The sequence below is a fragment of the Zingiber officinale genome, chromosome 11A (assembly GCF_018446385.1).
Source record: "Zingiber officinale cultivar Zhangliang chromosome 11A, Zo_v1.1, whole genome shotgun sequence".
Classification (NCBI taxonomy): domain Eukaryota; kingdom Viridiplantae; phylum Streptophyta; class Magnoliopsida; order Zingiberales; family Zingiberaceae; genus Zingiber; species Zingiber officinale.
In genome coordinates this window covers 86,553,587-86,569,283 of record NC_056006.1, presented here as the reverse complement: position 1 = coordinate 86,569,283, position 15,697 = coordinate 86,553,587, and the positions used below count along the sequence as shown (strand labels likewise).

Here is a 15,697-nt window from a genome sequence, read left to right as displayed (position 1 = left end):
TCTGGAATCAGCACACGGTCGTGTCAGATGACACGGCCAGTGCAAGCTTTTGCACTGGTTCCTTCACACGATCATGTGTGAGACACGACCGAGAAGCTTTCCTCCTCTGGATTCTTCACACGGTCGTGTCTGGGACACGACCAAGAAATTCTCCTCCTCTGGATTCTTCACACGTCCGTGTCTGGGACATGGCCATACACCTTTCCTTCTCTGGAGACTCCACACGGCCATGCCATATAGACACGGCCCAAGCATCTCCCTTCTCTACACCATAAGCCTGGTCGTGTGCAGCACACGACCATGCTCTGTTTTGCTCCAATTGACACTTCTCCTCCCTTCTAGCTCTTTCAACACTTCCATGCCCATGAAGAAGTCATGGCCAGCTCATGGAAGTGAAATTTCAATCTAAAAACAAAACAAAAACCAAGTAAAAACACTACTAATTAACAATAGAGACATGGAATGAAACTAAGTAAAAAGAAACCCTTGGGTTGCCTCCCAAGAAGCGCTTATTTAAGGTCTTTAGCTCGACCAATCTAATTACTCCTCTCTTTTCCTTGCCCTTGGAGGGCAGACATATTTGTCACTTTTGTTGGGAGGTCTCCTCCCAACATCTTCCACCACATAGTTTTCTTCATTTTGTGGCCTCCCATGAGGATGGAAATTCCATTCCTCCAATTTGTAAATGCTTGCCTTGCTACAAGCATTCAAGAGAGAAGAGACATGGTTAGAGGCTTTAGATAAATCATATTCCAACCGTTCCTTACCGATTACCAAAGAAAGTTTATGATTCTTAACATCTATGATAGCTCTTGCTGTAGTAAGGAATGATCTTCCCAATATGATAGGGATTTTCGGGTCTTCCTCCATGTCTAACACAACAAAATCGGTGGGGATTATACTCCCACCTACTTCTACCGACACATTCTCAATGATACCCATAGGGTACCTACAGGAGTGATCAGCAAGTTGTAGTGTCATGGTAGTAAGTTTAAAATTTTTGAGACCTAATTTATTACAAATAGAATAATGAATGAGGCTAACACTTGCCCCCAAATCACAAAAAGCCTTTTCAATAAATTCAGTTCCTATATTGCAAGGAATATAAAAGCTTTCGGGGTCTTTCAACTTTAGGGAAGTGTTCTTTTCAAAAAAAAAAACACTGCATTCCTCTGTAAGTGCAATGGTCTCTACATCTCCCTTCCTTCTCTTATTCGACATGATGTCCTTCAAGAATTTGACAAACTTGGGCATTTGAAGGATTGCATCAATGAGTGGTACTTCAACACATATTTCTTTCACCTTATCCAAGAATTTGCCAAACTCTTCATCTTTCTTTAACATAATCAATCTTTGAGGAAAAGGGGTTGTTATACTTTGATGGTTGAGTGGAAGAATCTCTTCAACCTTAGTGGTACTCTCCTCATTAACTTGAGTCTGATTTGGTGCTGGAGGAGAGAGCTCTTCTTCAGTGTGCATCCCTTTTGGAGTAGTCACTTGGGGATCTCCCAAGGTCCGTCCGCTCCTAAGCTCAATTCTATTGCAGTGCTCCATGGAATTGACATCAGGCTTTCCAAGTAATTATCCTGGTGCTCTAGAAGATGAGGAAGCTAGTTGGGCAATCTGACTTTCCAAAATCTTTTGATGTCTATCAGAATTATCCATTCTCTGAGTAAGCTTCAAAATGTCTTGTTTCATTTCATTCTGAGCTTGTTTCATTTCATTCTGAGTGGACATAAGTTCTTCAAACATCTTTTCAATTTTAGACATAGGAAAGCCCTGAGAAGATTGTTGATGAAAATTTTGTTGCCCGGATTGAAAATTAGGCCTTGCCCCCATGGATGGTCCTTGATCTTGGTTATTTTTGTAAGAGAAATTAGAATGACTCTTCCATCCAAGGTTTTAGGTATTTGAGTATGGGTTGTTCTACCTCTGATTGAAACTCATAATTGCATCGCATTGCTCTAATTGATTGATTTGTGCAGTTATAACCCCCAACGGACATGAGTCATTTAAATGTTCAGAACTTCCACATACTTCACAAGAAGAAACAATGGCATTGGATGTACTTGAGCTAGCTCCCATATTCTCAAACTTTTTTATAAGAACATCCAGTTTCACAGCCAATAAAGTCACTGCATCAACATCAAATTTTCCTGATGCTTTTGTTGTTGGGTTCATACAAGAATAGCCACCACTTCTTTCATTAGCCCATTGATGGTGGTTTTGTGCTACACTCTCGATTATCTCCTCGGCTTCATCTAAACTCTTGTTCATAAGTGCCCCTCCAGCAGCTGAATCAAGGGACACTTTTGTATGATAGTTGATGCCGTTATAAAACATATGTAGCACTAACCACCTTTCTAAACCATGGTGTGGGCATTGTCTGAGCATACTATTGTATCTATCCCAAGCTTCAAATAAAGATTCAGAGTCTGCTTGTTTGAAGCTTGCAATGAGATTCCTCATATGAGCAGTCTTACTTGGAGGATAGAATTTGTCAAGGAATTGTTGCTCACATTGCTCCCATGTGGTGATGTTATTTGGAGCCAAAGAATTCAACCATTTCTTGGCTCTATCTCTCAAAGAAAATCCAAATAATAGTAGGTGCACTACCTCTGAAGGAACACCATTCATTTTCATTGTGCCGCATATCTCATAGAAGACCTCTAAATGTTGGTTCGGGTCTTCATGCGGTCCTCCACCAAACTAATTTTGCTGCACCATAGATATAATTGCATGTTTTATCTCGAAATTGTTTTCTTCTACAGAAGGCCTTGAAATACTAGATCGAAAACCCCAAGCATAAGGTGCTGCATAATCCTTTAGTGGTCTATTCGCCATAATAGAATGTTCTTGTTCTTCTTGTTGTCTTTGCAAAAATTTTTTTCTATGAAATGTTCTGTCTATCTCAGGGTCTAGAGGAAGAAGTTCTCCTACAAAGTTAGATCTTTGCATACACAAGAACAAGATAGCAAGATATGTTCATGAAAGAAAAAGAAAGAAAAAGACTAAATCAAAAGAAAACAGAGAAAAGTTAGACAAGATGTTAGAATAAAAAATGTAGAATTAGAATTACAACAGAAAAAAATTGACAAGAATGTTATACAAGAAATGGAAAACTTATGAAAATAGAATTCTAACAATTAGTTACAACTATGCAAATGAAAAGAAAAGTTATGTCTAGTCTAACTCAATTGATAATTCCTAATGTTATAGCGCAGTCCTTGGCAACGGCGCCAAAAACTTGTTGACATCCGCAAGTGTACGAACATATCGCAAGTAATATAAAAGATTATCGTATCCACAGGGACTGGAATAAGCACTAAGAATATCTCAAAGCGAATTAGCTAGACAATAAATCAATGGATTGACAAAGTCTAAGTGTAACTATGAAAAGTAACAAAGAAATAAAAGAATAGGAAACAAGGAATAGGGCAATGATAAGGGATGTTCTAGGAGTTTTGGTTTCTTTGTAAGGTTTTTCAATGTAAATGATCTACCAAATCTTATTTCTCAATTGTCTACCATTTGTAGAAGGTTGCCGGTTCTCTCTTGCAATAGACAACCGACCTAGGACTGAAATCTATATCTAAATGCGATCAATTAGATATGAGTCTATGTTGTCCTTACATGGGCATGTTCCTGTCACGAAGATCCCTCAGAAAATCAACATAGAAATCATTACCTCTCAACCCATAAGATATAATGCATAAATCTATCCTACCCTCTTGAATTATCCTATTTCCCCCCTAAAGCTCATCCCTCAAACGTCCTTACACGGGCTTGCACCTTTCGCATGCTTCCCTCGGAAAATCGAGTGAGAGATAATCTCTACAAGATCCACAAGACATTCAAACAATCAATCAAGAATGTGAATTAGGTCCAAATCACAACAATACATCCAAGATTTAATTGATACAAACAGGGCAAAATCATAGAAATAGGGAATTGGTAAATCCACAAAAGTTTACATTAAGAAATTTTTACAAATACTCCCTTCATCCTAGAACAAAAAGATCTACTCCATGAATCGTAGAGAAAAACCCGAAGAAATACAAATCACAAGCATTCTTGATCCCCCAATACAAGAAGAGGAAAGAAGAAAACTTATCTACAAAGAAGACGGTCTTCGGATCCAATCCACGCTTCTGGAGTCGAATCGGTGAAGATTTTCCCTTAGATCGCCCAGAAATCCACCCAAGAATGGAAGGAATCACCCAAATCTTCCTTTCTCCCAAAGGGGAGAAGATCCCCTTTCAAATCAAGGAGGAAGGCTTATATAGAGGTGAGGTTTGGGCGCCACACGACCCCGAGGCACGGCCGTGTGAGGTTCACACAGCCTTCCTCACTCCCCTCTCTGCACAACTCACACGTCCGTGGCACACCCTGCATCTGCTACCTTCGCATGGTCGTGTAGATCTACACGGCCCGGGTAGTCTCTGGCACTGGAGATCTCGCACGACCGTGTAGTGTACACGGCTAGGCCCTTCATGGTCTCTGGAAACCTCACACGGCCGTGTAGATCTACACGGCCATGTAAGTCTTCAACACTGGAATGCTAGTATGACCATGTACTGCACACGGCCTGCTCGGCTGCTCCTGCTGGCTCCATATCTTGACACGGTCGTGTGAGGTTCACACGGTCATGGCAACTTCCTTCTCTGTTTCAGCCACATGGCTAGAAATCTCCACACGACCAGGGCAACCCCCCATGGCAGGGCTGTGTGAGGTTCAGGAATGATGCCTTCCTCCTTTGCTCTGCTTGCAGATTTGGCCTTGAACATAAAATCTTCACCAAATTCGACTCTTGTGTACAAAAAATGCATAAATGCATATCTCCGAACAAAAAGAGTAAATATGCTAAAAGGAAAGCTGGAAGTACGAAAATATGTAGACAAAGCATGTACAAAGTATGTGAATGTGCCTCAAAACATGCTAACAAGTGTATACAATCTACGCACATCAACACCCTTGCTACAGATAATCTTAAGTAGTCTGCTATAACTTCATCAATTCTAATTGGCTTCCCTATGATGCTAATAGCAGAAAAGAGTGTAGCCTTGCTAAACATATGAATTGGAAGATCTGGAAAGTGTATCCACACTAGAACTATAGAAGATTCAGCAACATAGGAGAAATATGGCGTCCATTTGAAGATTCTCAAAGGCACACCTCCAATAAACCACACTCCTCTATTCCATACATGAGCCATATCCTCACTCGATGTGAGGTTCATAAAAACATAACCAGATCTAAGAAATCAGATATTAAAAAAACTCGAAAGACCAAGATTTCAAAAAATCAGTTTGTTATTATAGATGATCGCAGGTTTGAAATTCTCTCCGATGCCCTCAAAGTTCTTCTTGGATGCACAGGGGGAGAGTGGTCTCAGTGCCGCTGCGTATAAGTCCCTAGGAGGTGAATTTTCCACCGCTTGCAGAGGTTTAGGGATCGTGTTTTCTGGATCTGCCCTCACCGCAACAAAGGTATTATGAGATGTAGATAGACGAGGGAAGTGGGAAGGATCTTTAGCCAATGACATAATGCCATCAGCGACCATTGTCACCGAAAAAAAGGCACAAGCGCCCAAGAAATCACTGAGAAAGACAAGAGATTAGGGTGTGGCTCAAAGTGTTCATGAGCTTTGGAGCAAGGTGATTGCACTCCATGAAGATACTACACAACTCCAAGGAGTGGACCCAAGGATAAGAGTTTATTAGTCAAAGGGAAAGGACCAATCGGATGTTGACACGTGCTTAACATCTGAGGAGGAGAAGAAAGATGAGGAGGTATCATCCACATCTTCAAGGGAGGAAGAAGTGGAACCATCTGTTGGAGCAATCTAGGTACCCTAGGTTTTGATGTTTGGGCAAAGGTTTAAATTAGGTTTATTGTTGTATTTGATATGTATTGTGAGTGTGCAGAATACAAGTACAACAAGGAAAATCCAAGTGTGATCTTGGCAAAGGAGGAAAGTCCAAGGATGAGTCTTGGCGGTGTAAGTCCAAGCATGTAGTCTTGGTAACGTAAGTCCAAGTGTGACTTGGCAATCGATGAAGTCCCGGAGGCGCGACCTCTTGGCAAAGGAAGATCCGACAACAATGACAAAGCCGATGGAAGCTCCAGAAGGTAAGACATGAAGGTTGGGGAGGCATCCGAGGGATACAAGGCTGATAGAGGAGGTTAGAAGGATAGGTCTAGGTTGATCGGGCGAGGATGAGTGCTAAGTAAATGTACTCGGGGATTAAATCCTAGGATTAGGATTTTACTGTAGCAGTGTTGTAGCGCACTGCAGCAGAGCTGTAGTGTTACTGTAGCAGTACTGCAGCGTTATTGTAGCAGTACTGTAACATTACTGCAGCAGTACTGTAACATTACTGCAGCAGTACTGTAGCAGTCGACTGGTGTTTTCATCAGTCGACTGGTGCGGTCGACCGGGCAATCGACTGGGAGCAAACAGAATACTTTTGTTTATTCAATTAGTATGGAGCAGTCGACTGATGGAAGTATCAATCGATTGGTATCGAGCCGTTGGATTGTAACGGTCGAATCTCCACAAAGGGCAATCGACTGATGGTTTTGGCAGTCGACTGGTAGGCGGGGTTTTCTAACTCGTGGCCTATATAACCAAGCATTAGAAGTTTGGTTAAGGTTGACGAAATAGACTTGGTTAAATCCTATTAGAGTCTCCCAAGCCCTCGTGTGATTGTTGTGCTTGTATTCAAGTGTTTGTGGCGAGATTTCTCCACCGACAAGGAGCTTGAGCTAGCCGGAGGTTTTCCGGGGAGTCATTCACCGACGGATCGAGATTGTCCACCTTACGGATAGTCGTGGAGTAGGAGTAAGTGATCTATGAACCACGTTACATAAACCTGTTAGAGGTTTGATTGTTTTGGTTATTACCTCTAGGTTTAGCATTTTATTTGTTAGATTTGTTTTTGTATTTCCGTTGTGCACTAATATTATAGGAAGTGATCGATTTGGGTGAGACGCTATTCACCCCCTCTAGCGGACGTCAAGGTCCCAACAAGTGGTATCAGAGCTAGGTGAGCTCTTGTTGGACTAATCGCCAAGAGAGCGGCTAGAGGAAGAAGATGGAGTCGGAGGGGCCTCTCGGATGGGACATCCGAATCCCACCTCCATATGAGCACGAGGACTTCGGCTATTCGAGGAAGTGCATGATGATGTGGTTCCAAATGAATTGGAACCAATGGATTGCATTGGAGGAACCATTTAAAGCTCCAATGGATAAAAAGGGAAAGCGTCTCCGACCTTGATATTGGACTGAGGAGCAAAGGGAGCAATCAGAGATAGACAAGGAGGTAACTAGAATTTTAATTAATTTTTTACCTCCTAATGCGGTATTGAATGTAGGTGAATACGAGAATGCAAGTGACCTTTAGAAAAAGATAATTGCGCTTCATGAGAGTCCTACACAAATCCAAGAAGAAGAGGAGCCCAAGGAGAAAGGCTCATTGGTCCAAGAAGAGAAGGACCAATCGGATGTTGACACGGGTTCAACATCCGAGGAGGAGAAGGAAGATAAGGAGGTATCATCTACATTTTTAAGGGAGGAAGAAATGGCACCATCCACATCTTCAAGTAAAGAGGAAGAAGAATAATCCAAGGAAGAGGAAATCTTGGAATCTCAACCCTCCACTTCAGCTACTAAGAAGAGCACAAAGGACCACATCAAATGCTTTGAGTGTGGTAAGATGGGACACTACAAGAGTAGGTGTCCAATGCTCCAAAAGGTAAGGGAGGTAAAGCTTAAACTCAACAAGATTGATTTAATTAATGTGAGTTGTAGGAAGGAAAAGAAGCACATTAGATGTTTCATGTGTGGTGAGTGGGGACACTACCACACAAAGTACCCAAGGAGAGGAGAGCTCAAGAAATTAGCGCACTTGAAAAAGTGGGAGAAGAAGAGAGCTTCAAGGGTAAGGGAGGCAACTCCTAATTTGAATTCAAGTTCAAATTTAAATTCTTCCATGCATTATAGAAATAATTTTTATTATTTATCCAAGCATAATCATGGATTTAGATACAATGATAGGAATAGGGTTAATGTAGGTGATAACCCTAGGAAACTTATTCATGCTAAATCTAGTAAGGGTAGACATAATAAGACCCAAACCACTTTGCTTAAGGGAAGGAAAGTGGATGAAAACCTAAGCATAAATCCTAAGAAGGGGAGACATACGCCTAGGAAGGTGGGTAGATCTAGGGATGTCTGGTGTTAGCCTTTTTCACATGTCACAAGGCACCCCAAATTGATAAAGATTAGGAACTCAACTAAACTAAATAAAACTCATGTAGTATGGAGTCCCAAGTCGTATTTTTCCAAGGAATAACTAATGAATGTGTGCACACTCTAGATTCGATCCAAATTCTACTCTTACATCATCAAGGTGAATTCAATATCAATTTAACTGCAATTAAATTTGAATTCAATGCATCAATGAAGTAAGGAAAACAATCACTAAATCTTCAATTAACAACCACAATCCTATTTAACAATCAGACTAAAAAACTCAAACAAAATAAGCATTCTACATTCTACATTCAAGTACTCGGATTACCTACTAATAACTGTTTTTCATGAACAGAGGTAACAATCAAACAAACTCAATGAAGCATTCAACCTTCAAGAAAATAATAGCCATAACATATTCAATGAATCAAACAAGTGTTCTCTAAATTCATGAATTGAAATTAAGCTCAATCTTACAATGAACAAATACAAATTAACTTATGAATGTAGTTTATCAGAACTCAGATCTTATTCAAATGTGACAATGCAAGGTAACACAAACAAGTAAAGAAACAGATTACTATGACATCAAGTAATGGAACAGAATGTGGTTTGTAGGATTTGTAAGAAATTAAATAACAAAGTTAAGAAATCAAAACAGAATTGTAAAACAAAACATCAGATCATTAGATCTGAGTAGATTCAAGAACAAATCAAGGACAAAAATGAAGAAAACTAAACCCTAAACATTCCACAAACTAAATCCGGATCAGATCTTCTTCATTCTGCCAAAAAAACAAGGTCACCTCTGAGAACGCCCTTCGGGTAACCACTGGCGATGAATCAAGCTTCCAACTAGTGCAACCTTTCAATCACAACCTCTGGGGACCGCCCTTCGGGCTCATGAATCGGCTAGCACTCACATCGCACGAAGAACAGTAGCTCAATTCTAGAATTTTGCATCACTCGACCGATTGATCAATTCAACTCGAGTTTAGCAGATGGAATGATTATGGAATGAAATCCGGATGCTTCTGGGAAACACCCTTCGAGCTCCGTTGGCTAATGGAGATCGTAGATCTCTAGGAAACACCCTCTACCTAGATCGCGGACGGGAATCAGAATCGAACTCATTGACTGGAGAAATGCCCTCCGCCACGATCTGACCTCGGACGATGAACGCTAGCAGCTCAATGATCGTCGGCGATGAAGAAGACTCAATCACGGATCTTGAAGTGGAACGGAAACTCGGCCGTCGCTGCGAAGAAGAAGAAGACACTGTAGAGAAAATCGCGAAGCCGGGCCTAAAGACACACTGTAGCTTCTCAAAGCTTTTATATCCCTTTCAAAACTGATCGGACGACTGAGAATTCTCGGAGCTTGATCAACGACTGGATGAACTCAGATCTGGATTAAAATCTTTGGATCTCCATCAACGGACGAGATCTGCTCTACATTAGGTCGGATGGTCCAGATTCTTGATGGATGGCTCAGATCTCTCCGATCTGCAACAGACGGTCCAAATCACTCCAAGGCTTGATCGTCTCGTTAAAACTCTGATCCGCGCACAGATTTGGTTCAAATTCATCCCAATCCAAGAACCTTTGATGCCTACAAAATAAGAAACAAATATTAGCATCAAATAAAGCCATAATACAATAATTTGCAATTAAGCCCAAAATCAATACAATGTATAAAATATGATGTAAATATGGGTTCTATCTATGAAAACTATATCAAACCATGATTATACGAATGAAAATAGTGTAGTAAAATCATGGTTATCAAATCCCCCACACTTATTCTTGAACGTCCCGTGCAAGTAAAGAAAAACTAAAAATCCTACTTAAATGGCACCCCCTAAACAAATTCCTAAACATGATTAGAAAATAAATAAAGTAAACCATCTAAGATTATCACATTCCAAAATCTCAAGCATTCATGGACTTCAAACTTTACTCTATTAGAGTGTATACTAAAAGTTTAGCTTTTGTAAACATTTATTTTTAAAATAAAAAAATCACATTTGGTCAATATCTACATTTATTTGTTAAATGTAATTGTTCAATTAATTTATATAATAGATAACATGGAGTGTGGTGTCACACTCAGAAGATCATGTTGTCGGTTCTTTATAAATTATAAATAGTTGCTCGCGACTAAGATGGAAAGGAACAAATCATTAGAATAGTTATAGTGTAATTAAGTATTAGTTTATCTTGACTAATAAATTACACTGGTACACTCTAAGTGTATTGAGTAGGACCATTTTAGGTAAGTTCTTTTTGTACTAACTTAATAAAAGAACTAGACCTTAGTTATTATGGATGTGTGTGCTCTTAATCCTAATATAATAACAAGCACATATATTTAATATTTATTTCTTTGACTCATCAAAGGGTGAGGTTTAGCTCGATAAATCAATATGCCCGATAAGTTGGGAAATGATATTACTTATAGTGTGTGTTGTTGATTATAGAAGGAATCTGTGTCCTAGTTATCTAGGTTGAGAATGTCCCTAAGAGGAGCTCATAAGGATTGTCATGTTAAACCCTGTAGGTGGACTTAGTCCGACATGACAATGAAGTTGAGTGGTACTACTCTTGGAGCTAGATATTAATTAAGTGAGTTGTCAGTAACTTACTTAATTAGTGGACATTAGTTATCTTAAACATAGGGAGACTAACATACTCATGATAAGAAGGAGCTCATAATGTAATTTGGGATTGGTGCGGTAGTGCGATAATAACTCTCTAGTGGAATGAACTATTATCGATGAACTTGAGTTGTGTGTTCGGGGCGAGCACGGGATACTCAAGCTCATTGGAAGGCCAAAATCAATTTCTCCTCTAGGTCCATGTCGTAGCCTCATTATAGCCTTAAGTCCATCCAAATGTAAGACTCTTCTTGGTGTACAAGAAGGGGGTCGAACCATTGCTTGGTGACCAAGCAATGGCCGGCCACATCCTCTTCTATAGGGGCCGATCCTATTGCTTGGCGACCAAGCTAGTAGGGGCCAACCATAATAATTCAAACAAGGAGGGTTGTTTTGAATTTTTAAAATCTTCTCTTTGTAGAAAACTATAAGTTTTAAAAGAGAGATTTTAATTTTTTAAAACTTTTCTTATTTGAATTTGGCCACATGTTTTAATAGAGAGTTTTAAAAGTTTTAAAACTTTCCTTTTTAGCCATCCTCATGGTTTTAGAAAAAGGAAGAGAAGTTTTAAAAAATTAAAATTTTCTATTCATGTTAAAAAAAGGGAATTTTTGAAGAGAAGTTTTAAATTTTAAAACATGGTTTTAATTTTTAAAAAGCTTTCCTTTTAAACATCCACTTTAGGAAAGAGAGCTTGTAAATTTTATAAGAGGATTTCTTCTTGTAAAATTTTAAAAAATATATTTCCTTTTTCTTGATGGGGTGGCCGGCCACCTTGCTTGGTGCCCAAGCAAGGGCCCGACCAATAGGATTAAACCAAGTCAATGATTTGGTGATTGATTCAATCAAGAGGAAAGAAAAGGAAAATTAAAAGGGAAAATGAAAAGCTAGAGGAAGATTTTAATTTTTGTAAAAATTCTTCCCTTATTTGTCTTGGGCAACTAATATAAAAGAAGGGGTGAGGAGGCTTCATGAGACACAATTCTTATTCTCTTGGAGGAGTCTCTCTTAGTGGTGGTCGGCCCTCTCTCTTCTCCTTTTCCCTTTGCTCTCTTCTCCTTGGTGGTGGTGGTGGCCGGATTTTAGAGGAGGAGGAAGGAAGCTTTTGGGTGGTGTTCATCTTGGAGGATCGTCGCCCACACGACGTCCAAGGAGAGGCAAGGAATTCGGCAGAAGATCTCGAGGTCATTAGTTTATAAAGAGAAGGTATAATTAGCAATTGTTTTCCGCATCATGCTATAGTTATTTCTTTTTGTAAGACTTCCAAACACAAGAGGCATTAGATCTAGTTTTTCAAATTAGTTTTTCGAGTCTATGTTTTCTTCTTTTTCGAATTTGTGATTCGATTGTTCTTTTTGGTTAATCTAGAGTTATTTAAGGAAATTAAATATTAGCTTTCCTTAAAAGGCTTTGTTTAGGTGGTGGTGGTTGCTCCTATATCCAAAAAGGTCATGTGCCTCGTCATGCAGTCCTGGAAGCCAATTTTAGAAATTAATATTTAATGGAATTAATAACATAGGTAGATTTGAATCATTAGTGTTAAGTTCCGCTTACGATTCAAATCTAAACCATTAAGAACAGATAAGTTAAATTTGGAATCAATGATGTTAAGTTCCTTCTGCGATTCCTAATTTAACTTCTAAAGAACACAATAGGTTATTTAAGGAAAGGTTTGACACTTGTACAAAAAAATTTTGTACAGTGGAACCGGTACGTTTTCCTAGGACTAACCAACATACTCTTGGTTAATAATATAATAATTTCCAACTATCATGAATAAATTAAAATTGATTCACACTAAAAACCTCACATGATAGAGTTTTTGTGGCCCTCATCCTATTTCACATATAATCACAAAAATGGAGGGTACTCATGCTACTTGTGCTTCTTACACTACCATATGTTTACTTATCTTCTATTCTCTACCATGATCATGGATACAAATCACAATATGAAGGTTAATCATGTAAAGGAAAATGTAAGAATATGAATTAAGTGCACATCAAAGCATTAGTCGCAAGAAAAGATAAGAAAAGAAAGAATTAGCTCAAAGAAAAGATAAGAAAAGAAAGAATGAGTTCTAGTTCTAATTCTAATGGAAGACATGGATATAAAGAATGCTATAAATGAGTACTTGGCCATACTTCCTTATTATTTTTTTTTCACTTCATTTCAAATGTACCAGTTCCGTTTGAGCTATGATTCCTAAAATTTCCAGTCTAAGTTTCAGAAGTTTATCCCCGAATTTGCAGGCACTGAGTTTTAATTTCCAGCACTATATGCTACTGATTCATTATGCTACTGATTCAGCTTACAGATTCATTATGATACCACTTTCAATATCTACAAAGCTTCTAAATTTGAATTGATCTATGTATTTCATGAATCCATGCCATCACAAATTGTGTCAAACTCAATCTTCAGAAATTTCCAGATCACCAACTTGTAACAGATCTTGAATCTAAGTCATCTAATCTTGTCTAAACTTCCATGTCTTAATCCTCAAGCACTACAGTTTCATTTCAGGTTCTAGTTTTGTTACTTTGTTCCCATTTCTGCACAGCACTTGCAGATTTCAGCATTTCTGTCTTGTACCAAAGTCACTGCTTCTCTTCTTTCTGAGATTCCAGAGGACATGGAAAGTAGCATACTATTTGCTCTATATTACAAGAATTAAGTTGAGATTTCTGAGAATTAAGGTGATATTTCAGATGACTGTACCAATGCTGCATACTCTGTCTGATACAAAATCAACCACTTAAATTCCAATGCTTTCCACCAAAACACTCAATAAAAAACTACACACCACCTCCTCCCCCACACTTAAATATTTGCACGTCTCGAGCAATACAAATCAACAAGTGCTCAACTAAGAAAAAGGTTCAGCAAACCGAGTTTGACTTACAGCTCTCCTCATTTGCAACAGCAAATATACAAAATCAGTAGCCCAACTTAAATCATGGACCTTAATTCAAATCCTGGAGTAAGTATCAAGAAATCAAATTCCACGTGATTAAAGCTTGAGGAAGGAATAAATGAACTAGACACTGCCCCTCATATAACATTCAATCAATAAAAACTTGAATTCAATCCTATTTTTATCAGAACACAAGTTACAAGATTAGTACAGTTGTTGTTCAGTGAATACATTCCAGTGTCTGTCCACTTAATTTGTATACCTTTTTGTATCAAATCCCAGTCTAAATATTCATCTGAACTATGGAGACGTAAGATCTTCTTCTATCAACACTATACAAGCAGCTAGCTTCCAGATTTTTAGTAAACAAAAAGCTTTTTAACTCAATTAACACAACAAATATAGGCTTCCTGACTTTACTGCACAGTCTCAGAATATTGTATCAACTTATCAACATCAAGCCTCCAAAAATCTCAATTTATTTGCAGCTTTCCTCTTAAGATCCCAATCAAATCATCCACCAAAGATTTCCGGATTTAAACAACTCAAGCTTACTACAACACATTTTCTAAAAACTAAACAGAATCTGCACAGAAATCTGCAGATTACTGCATTAACAGTTTCAAAATTTTGATCCTATTATAAGATCTCTTAATGACATATATCATTAGCACCTCACATTTCAAATAACTTTTAGAATCACATTTCAATCAACAGCCTCCAGAATTTAGCAAGGTTCTGCAATTCACTTCCTCTACACTGCCCAAAGTCAGCACTGCTCAGATTCAACAATTCATTTCTGAAATTGTTCAAAAGGGTTTCTGGATTGCAACTTCTTCAAATATTCAGAGTTATGGAACCATCTTGAAGTGCTCTATGACTAAAATGATGCACTACAAAAGAAATTTGAAACTGAACTCAGTATTCTGCTTCAATCTTCTCAAATTCTCTTCACTATTTTTAGTTTTGTATCAAGAAGTTGCTATTGTCCTCATATCTTCAGAATTCCTGTTCTAATTAAAGGTGCTCCATGAGTGGAATGGTGCTCTATAAATGAATTATGAATTAAAATCCATTTCGATCAGATTTTAGTAGCCATAAATGTTCACTGTCAACCACAGTCTTCTTGTTTCAGGTTCAGTAATTCCTAGCTCTGAAGTTCTATTATCAAGTTAATAGAGATCATGTAGGAACAAGAATCTCATTAATTTCTACACATTACATGTATCACTCAAATCTCTCACTTGTTTAAATGTCTTTCTAAATTCTTGATACATCTTGATTCTAAATTTCAGCACTACTTATGTTCTACAGATTTTCTGATTTTTTTATACATCTTGATACACCCTCCTTCACTTCCTGAATTTCTGCACTTTTTATTCTGCATCCTGCAAATTCTGTGCAATGATCAGTTCAACTTTTACTACAGATTTCAGAACATAGCATCCTCTGGTATCACTGCAGAGCTTCAATGTCAAGAATTTAGCAATCCAGATTTAAAAAATTCTCAGATTTCATTTCACCTTTTTAAGTTAATCAATACTGCATTTACACTTGTGACTCAACTCGAATACTGATCCACACAATTCATTGCAGCTCATTTCAGTTTTTTTCTAAGCAAACACAGATTTAGCTCAATAGTTTTCAAATATGTTTTAGTATGCTTCATTAAGGGTATATCTCATAGATTGATTCCATTTAGCACTAGTGTCTAATGTTAACTAACCCCTTCACCAAAAACAGTTTTCAATATTCAGAATAACAATGTTTAGAAGTTCAGATTCAAAACAGCACAAAGGTAGCTCTCCAGGGATCACCATAGTACTAATTTCCGGAATTCAAAGCTAATTAAGCTTGCTCTATACAT

General features: G+C 38.3%; 1 pseudogene; it reads left to right on the top strand.

Annotated features, from left to right (window-relative positions):
* The first annotated feature begins 2,365 nt into the window (after positions 1-2,365).
* LOC122033196 lies at positions 2,366-2,463 on the top strand (annotated as a pseudogene).
* Positions 2,464-15,697: the final 13,234 nt, after the last annotated feature.